This window comes from Falco punctatus, assembly GCF_963210335.1.
Source record: "Falco punctatus genome assembly, chromosome: 17".
NCBI lineage: Eukaryota > Metazoa > Chordata > Aves > Falconiformes > Falconidae > Falco > Falco punctatus.
Genome location: NC_137597.1, coordinates 2,811,913 through 2,820,494, shown reverse-complemented (window position 1 = coordinate 2,820,494; position 8,582 = coordinate 2,811,913).

The following is an 8,582-nucleotide window of genomic DNA, read 5'->3' as shown; positions in this document are numbered from 1 at the left end:
AGCAGCTGGGGTCCATCTGAGCTTGCTTCCCTGCCTCCCTTCACCGTGGATGCAGAGAGCTGGGTCCTTTAAACTGGCCTGAAGACAAATATCTAAATGAAGCTGGATGACTGATGTGGAGGAGGGCCCCTTTCTCTCCGCAGAGGCATCCCCAGACGGTGCCCTTGGCAGCAAGACCCCATGAAGTTCTCCCGGGGATGCCTCCACGTGTGTGAGAGACGAAGAGATGAGTCAAGGGGCTCCAGGTTCCCGTGGGTGCTGTCTTTCCCCCCCCACCCCCCAGCCCCCCAAATACAAGTCATCTTCTCATGTCCTCGAGTCATCAGTGCTTGTAGCAGCTGTTTCTGGTGCTGCAAGAGGAACCCAGAGGAGCACCAAGGTCCCGTGGCAATGCAAGGGTTGACAGGGCTTGGTGGCAGCTCAGCGCTGTATTTTATGAGGGGGTTCACCCCCAACGGCACAGCTCAGACTGCCTCTGGTTCCCCGTGCCCCAGCAACCCTCCGCCATCGCTCCAGTGCCCTGACCCTGCACGTGTCCCTGGATTTACTCCAGTTTTATGCCTGATGAAGCTCAGGCCTTACGTTGCCAGTTAATGGACCTTAAAATGCCTAGAGATCCTGGTCTTGCTTCCCTGACTTCATTGAGGGTGGAATTTCGCTGCAGGGGGGGACGGCGAGGGTGTAGGTGCCTGAGTCCCATGGGAGTGGGGAGGCTCATCCCCACGGATCCCACAGAAGCCCCACCTCTGCCTGGAGGTGAATATTGTGCGTGTGTTGCCGTGCAGACTCCTAAGTAGGAGCTACAAGATGTTCTTTTCCAGGGTATCCTCTATTCCTTGCTCTCTTAATGTTGGCTGAAGGCTACGCCCATGGGAACCACCCCGTGGCTACGCATTCCCAAGCCAAGAAGATGTGTCCTCTCCACCAGATCTATCTACAAGAGGCTTGCCATGCCCAACAGAGGAGCAAAAGACACTGCAGTGGACCTGATGAGGCATCCACAGGGACATCAGGCTGAACCTAAGTGTCTCGGGAGTCGAGAACGTCCTTCTCAGCATGTCCTGCTGATTTTTCCACCCTGGAGCAAAGCCACTCCTTTTCAGTGACTCCCTTCTTGGTTCATAAAAGCATTGGGAAGGATGGGGAGATTTTCGGTGGCCTTAGGGGAGACAAGAAGTCTAGTATGGTTCTTCTCCCTATTGATCAGACCCTCCAGATAAGACCTTCCTCTGACAGCTATTGCCTTGCTTGTCCGTTTTTCCTCCAAAATCCCTCTGCAACGACTGTAGCCGGCTGCTGCCTTCAGCGGTTCAGCTCACGCTCGCATCTGCCATTTTTATAAATAAATGATGAGTGGATTGATTAGTCACTTCCCTCCGACTCCAGGCCTCTCACCCCCGACCGTTTGTTGGCTGTAATGGAAACTTCTCCAAACTCTTCTAGACGGTACCAGAGCGCCATTCCCCTTGGGATGAGGTGGGAGTGTTTAAGCATCACAAAAGTCTCTCCTTCACATTTTTCCCCACCTTGCTTAGACGTAGGGCTGGTTTTATCCTTGCTCACCCACGCACCCATGGGGTCCCACTCCAGACCACTGGAGTGGGGTGAAGAGGAGGTGTTAGTGGGATGGATGAGCCCCCTCTGGGGTCCCCGCTGATGGGTCGTGGCCAGGGTGGGGGGTACATTGAGGCAGGGTCATGGCCACAAGCCAGCCCCGTGCACCACAGGGAAGGATGCTCTGCCTCTTTCCTCCCCCCTGCAAGGTCTTGGGCAAGTCCCTTCGGCACAGACCCTCCAAGACAAAGGGCTTGGTGTCCTGTGGGTGCTTTAAAAACTCCATCCCCCTGCAGCGTGTCACTGCCCCTGGTTACCTACAAGGTGGTTTTATGCTGGATTAGAGGGAGTGATTACTGGGCTGTCTCTCCCCATTAACCCCTCCCCTGTTGCGAAATGTGCTTGCTGGGGGAGAAAGGAGGAAGGGGCGAAGCCAACAGCCCCTACCTCTGTCCCCTGCCTCCCTGTGCCAGGTTTGTACCCTTCTCGGTGTGCTACACCGGCAGCTGCATCTCCCTATTTAGAGGAAATCTATAAACCACTTTGTACAGAGTGAACCCACCAGCCTTCCAGCAGCCTTCTGCGAAAAATTGATCAGCCAAGGGTTTAATCCTGGTGTTTTCCTTTTTTGCCCCCTTTCTCTCTCTTTCTCTGCTTTCCTGAAGCCACCTGGGCAGCCCTCAGCACCCAGCACCCTGCGGGCTCCATCCTACTCCCATGTCTTGTGCAGCAGCACAAAGCCCCACAGCCAATGCCCCGGTTCTCAGGGGGCTGCCCCCATCACCCCGGGGGTTCTGGGATTCTGTTTGAGCCTGTTCAGTGGCCAAGGTCCCATGGAGCTGGTTCCTGAGCTGCCTGTGGGCTCCACAGCACTGGACGCGCTCCCAGGGCTGAAAGAGGATGACATTCCCCCATGGGGTTCTTCTGTCCATACAGACTGGTAAAATCTCCCCAGTGCACGGAGATTTCCCTCTCTCTTTATTTCCAGAGGTGGAGAGAGCAATGAAAAGCTGGGAAACCATCCTCAGCTGATCTGCACATCGGTGTTTAGTCCCTCTGCACGCTCTCCTTACCCTTTGCAGGCTCCAGAGTTTCTGGAGATGGGTGGAATAAGCCAACCAGGCAAAGCCTGCAATGCCAAAGAGGTTGTAGATCTTGCCATCAATGTCAGAGGAAGGAGCAAACCCTGCCCAGATGATCTGAACCTGCACCTACACTCAGCAAACCCCACATCTGGCCAGGACCCACCACAGCTGCTTTGGCTGCAGGGGCTGGGGCAGAGATTAGAGCCGTTCCTGAGCAGGAGCTGGGGGAATGTTGATTTTTTTTTTCACAGAAAAATGATGACTCATTGACTGAATGCCTTTGTTGTTTGTTGTTGTTGTTGTAGTGGGAAACATACTGTTTTGATTAATATCTTGGCTTGGGAACGTAGATGCGGGAGAAGATTTGGAGTTTTCGAAGCATCCCATCGGGAAAAGAAAAACTCTTTTGTTTCAAATGTTCAGTTGATTGGGAAAAGTGAAACACTTGGCTTAAGAGCAACACTCATTCAAATATTCAAACTGCAAATTTTTTTTGGTGACCCAAACTCTTCATTTACACTAATTCTGGGGAGGAAAACCAACCGACCCCCACAAAGAGCCTCCAGAGGTGGGGAAGCTGTTTCCAGCCCAGAAATTGTCTTTAAAAGAAGGATGACAGGGTCAGGCTCTGTGGAGGTACCTTGAAGCTGTTTTTTGTCCAGGGATGGTCCCAGCACCGCTGCGGCGATGGAGCTGTAGATCTGAGCCGCTGGTGGTGGCTGGTCCCTCCTGCCTGGGTGACAGCTTGGTGGGACATCGAGCAAGGGCTGGAGCCAGCAGGAAAAACCCTCCTGGATTTTTTTTCCCCCACATTTTCACCAGAGGATGATGAAGGGATTTGCAACCAGAGCCTCTCCAGGAGGAGGACCGACAGCACGACGAGCATGTCTTCACCCGCACGGGCTGGTGCAGAGAGAAATGCAAGAGCGAAAGGCACTCGGCGCGTTTAAAACTGCTCTTGCAAAGCTGGAAACCCCCAAACCTGGTCAAACCCACAACATCTCCAGGAGGAAAATGCTCAAGAGTTTCAGCAGCCGAGTGCATCCCCAAAGGGGACGGGAGGCAGAGCCTTGGGGGGATGTAGGTTCACTGTGCGTGGGGGGGGGGACACAAGGTGGCCAGCCGGGGACATGTCAGCTGAGGAGGCAGGAGCACCAGGGCTCTGCAGACACAGTGGCAATAATTGCTCCGAGCCATTACCTACGGGAAGGGATGCAAAATACCAAAGTGATGCTGAAGCTGAAGGAGACGCTCAGGCACGCAGCAGCTTCCCAGGGACGTGCTGTTCTCCTACACGTTGCAAATAAAAAGAAAATAAAACCAGCGTCAGCATGGGGTTTGTCCCTGGAGGGGATCCCTGATTCTTGCAGTGGGCTCCCCGATGCTCCCAATCCATTGGGATTAGGTGAATATTGCCAGTAGCTGCCCCTCATGCCTGGGCTGGATGCTGCACCGGGAGACGGGAGCTGGCACTGGGCCAAAAGTGATTTTCCTGCCAGCCATTGTTTTCTTGTCTTCCAGGTGGAAAGCCGAACGCAGGGAGCTGCAGACCGGAGCAGAGGGGATTTGCTGATCGTTTGGTTTTTTTTTGGCAATCATAAATTCAGGTGAAATTCCACTGAGGTTTTGAGCCAGGGGAAGGCAGCGGAGGAGAGGGGAGGGGAGCACCGGCAATTGAACCATCTCTTTTGGATACTCCTTTCAATAAAACCTTCACTGCTTTCCTAGAGTGGAAATACCTCCCTTTCTGAACTGCCCTGGTTTCGGAAGGGCAGAAAGGCTTGGGTATTTGCTCCTTACCAAGATATAATTTTTTTTTTTTTTTTTCCCTTGGGACTCCCTGCCCCAGCATACACACAGCCAAGCGCCCCATCCTGTCCCCCCCTGCCACCCTCCCCGTGCTCCATCCCCAGCTCGCCCCCCACCATAGGGCTGACCCCCAAGCTGAGGGCTCTGCTCGGGTTCATCTTCTTGAAGTTCAGCTCTAGACATCTTGGTGCTATTTAAATATTTACAACAGACGGTGGTAAAAAAGATTGAAACATGAATTATTCACAGCTTCGCTTTTATCTTGGCAGGGGCCGTTGTATTTAGCAGGGAGGATTCCTCTGGCGGAGGGAGGGGCCGCGGCTGAGAAAGTGGGGAGGGAGGGAGGGTCTGGGGGTGGCTGGGGGGAGATCAAGTGGGCACATATGGGGCACAGGGAGATGAACCTGGTACCAAGGCCAGATGTATTTTTTCCTCCTGGCGCATCTCTCGGAGTGGCACGGGGCTGGTGCCCCAGGACGATGCGCTGGCACCCGGCTGGAGGTCCCTGGGTGGGAGATACTCTAGGACCGGGTACGGCTGTAAGTCCTGGCTCCAGGCTTGTCCCCAAGCTTGTGTGTCCCTGTGCCTCAGAAAGGTGGGGGGTGGGGGGTCAGAAGCATCCCACTGAGCTGCCGTCACTTTGGGCATCCCTGGCACCAGGCGGTTTTGTAACCCAGCCTGCATGGCTCGAAAGGGAGCGGTTTTCTGCAGGTAACTGCTCACCTAAGTGGTTTCTGCAAGGAATGTGCTGCAAATCCGCAAGGAATGTGCTGCAAATCCCTCCGTACTCCTGGTCACCCCCGAGCAATTTACCCCAAGGATGCTTGAGCAATTTACCCCAAGGATGCTCGTTGAAAGCGTGAGGCAACCCCCTGCAAGACACTTTTTCTGGGGACTCAAAGGCTTCAGTCACACCCTCGAGGCAAAAATAAGTGTTTAAAACCTCAGCTGCACAAGGGGGATGGAAAATCCTCTTTGCTTTTTGTCCCTGGCAGCTTCTCCCCACCAGGACTGACTCCCACCAGCCTGCGGATGAATTTTGACACCGTTTTGGATCTAAAGGGGAGCAGGTGACGTAAACTGGAGTCGGTTTTTGGAGGGGAGGAGTGGGGGAGAAACACACTGGGGAAAAAAACCCAACCCACAGCCCTGTGCCTCCTTCCTCTGGAATCAGGGCTTCTTCTCAAGCTGGTGGCATCTTGTTTGCAGCCAAATAAGCCTGAGCCCAGCGCCGGACCAGTCTCACCAGTATGGCCATGCAGGAGAAGCCAGGAGCATCCTGCCTGCGATGGCAGCGCCTGACCCAGCAGCCCAGCGCGGCAGGATGATGCCCTGTGCGGGGGGAGGGGGCCAGCACCTGCTTTGCACCAGGACGCCCCTGACCCTCAACCCCACCGACCCCCACGGCGGGAGGATCCGGCCTTTTCCACCTTCCCAGGCTGTTGCGTTTTCTTTGCCTGCAGCGGGAGGTGCGGAGCGAGGCTGGTGGGTTTGCAGCTCTCTTTCCTTCGCCATCCCCGGCGAGAGCGAAATGAAAATGGGGTTTTATAGCTCCTGCCTCCCCGCGGAGGCTGCAAAGCCTTCACCGAGCGGCACCAGGGGAGCGGGCGGCCAAGCGGCAGCTGGGAGCAGGATCGGGCCCCGTGGGGCTGCCAGCCGGTCTCTCCTGCCAGTCTGCCCAGTGTCAAGCACCGGAGGCTTTTCCTAAATGACACTTTCCCATTTTTCAGCCTAAAAACTTCCCTTCTGAGCCATCCCTGACCTGGGGGCCAGCCTGACTTGCTGGGAATACCCCGTGTTACCCCCCCCCGCTGGGGATGTGGCCCCTCGACTCCACAGCTGCAGCTGGGGGGGGGGGGGGGGTTGCACCCTTTTGCCCCCAGGCTCAGCTCCCACGGCCCCACACCGGCAGAGCAATCCCTCCGTGCCTCAGTTTCCCCATACCCGAAACAACCACCACAGAAAGTTCTGGAGGATCAGTTTTGGAACTGATGGCAACATGGGGTATTTTTAGCTTTTCCTGGGAGGGTTTTTCCTTGTGTACATCCCCAGGGAGGAATTAAGGGCCAGGCAAGGGAGCACCTGGATGCCCGCACCCCGAAACCTGGGTGCTCTTACGGAGCAGCACCAGTTGCATGCGCGGTTAGGGACTCAGCACCATCAGCCTGCAAATGGAGCATGCCCTGGGGTTTTTGCAGGTGAGAAAATCTGAATTTCCCTGAGTGGGCACATACCATCACTGGCACTTCCCGAAGAGGTTATTCAGCCATTAAAAAAAAAAAAAGAAAATAAAAAATTAAATGATTGTGCATAATGAATCCCATGGAGATATCCCAGCACAGGCTGTGTTGTGCCAATGGGGTGGGAGAGTGGGATCATTCCCACTTAGTAGATGGAGAAATGAGGTGTGAGGAGCTCATCCGAGGAGGAGAGAAATTCAGAAGGTTACACCGAGTGTTTGCCCAGCCTTGTAATTAAGGGCTATCCATTCCCTGGGAAAGACCCATAATTATTTCCTTGCTCCCGGAGGAGAATTAGTCATTGTTGGCTCCAAAAAAGATATTTCTTATTTTGTCCTTCTCATCGCCAGCGAGAATGGGGGGATGCCCAGGCAGCTGCCCGAGAGCTGTCCCTGTCCCTGTGCCCAATTCAGAGGCAGCTCCAGCGAGATGTGGGTGGGATTTCATGGGGCTCCCCCAATGCCCACCCCCCACCCCCCCGCAAAAGGCAACCTCTGGCTACCCAAATTTCAGCCCCTCCTCAGGCTTTCAGCACGCTACATCACAGCTCTGTCCCAGCCAGGATTTCCTGGAGGAACAGCTTTAATATTTTGCTTAAAGTCTTTTCCAAGAATCCCCCCGGCTCTGGGGGACGGTGGCAGGTTGCAGGGCTGAGCGGGGTCGTGGGCTGCTATCGCAGCAGGTCATGTCAGGGTGACAAGGAGTGTTTCTCCTTAATCCTAGCAAAAAACGCCAGTGCTGGGGAGCGGACAATGCAGGGAGCTGTTGGGAATTGCCTCTGGAGGCTCCCCAAGGTTTAGCTCTCCGAGGGGTGCAGCACATCTTGCAGTTTTATGGGTGCAAACGGAGGCTCATCTACCCCCAGGATCCTCCAGGATCATCCACATCAGCTGCCTGTGGAAGATAGGGAAGGGGACAGTATCTCCAGACATTTCCCACATCACATCTCCAGGGACGCGTGCCCTGGGGACAGCGCTGCAGAGCCCTGCCTGGTTCTGTGTCGATTTGTCCCTGCGTGTGATGTGGGGGGCAGAGAGGATGGGCCAACCCTAAGCTACGGTCCAGCATCTTCCAGCGATGGTCCTGCATCTTCCTGCGATGGTCCAGCATCTTCCAGCGATGGTCCAGCATCTTCATCGCTCCTTTTCACTCTCTCAGCAAAGCAGTGGGGAACGGGGAGGGAGGGTGGGTGCCCAACATCATGGGTGCTGATCACTTCCAAGATCCTTTTCCTTCCTATTCCCTGCCCAATTCCCAGATTTTCATCCAGATTTTCAGCCCAACCGGCACATCTGGTACCAACCAGCAGGAAAACCTGCTCGTTAGCATCATCGGGGGAGCTGCAGCCTCCCAGAGCTGTGGGCTGGCTGGGCACCTGGGGGCTGAGGCTGATAATCTGGTGAGCAGCTCCACCTGCCTGAGGTTACAAAAGGACCTTTGGCAAAGGCAAACCAGTCTGGGACTGTTGCTGGGGCTGCTGGTCTTGGGTAAAAGCAGGTGAGCAAGGCTAGGCAGAGCTTGGAGGGGAGCAGGGCTTGTGTTTAGAGATTTAGACAGAAATAAAACCCAAGTTGAGACTATTTGAGGGTGAGGATCCGTGTTTCGCATGCAGCAGCGCTGTGGCTGTTGTGACAGCTTTCTGGCAGCTCCTGTTCACATCGTCCTCCCCTGCGGGATCTGGGGAGGGAGAAGAGGTTTTGCTGATGGGAAGGATGAGGAGAGGTGGGTTTCTGTGGGTTGTTTTGTTTTACGCCAGGGAATTTCGCTGACTTGTCTCAGGGCACACGCTGTGGAAGCGGGGGTGCGGTGCTGCCTGCTGAGCTGGCCGGAGCAGGAGGGCTGGGGGGATGGAGGGGACCTTGCTAGGGTAGCAGTGAGAAACCAGCCCCCAGGA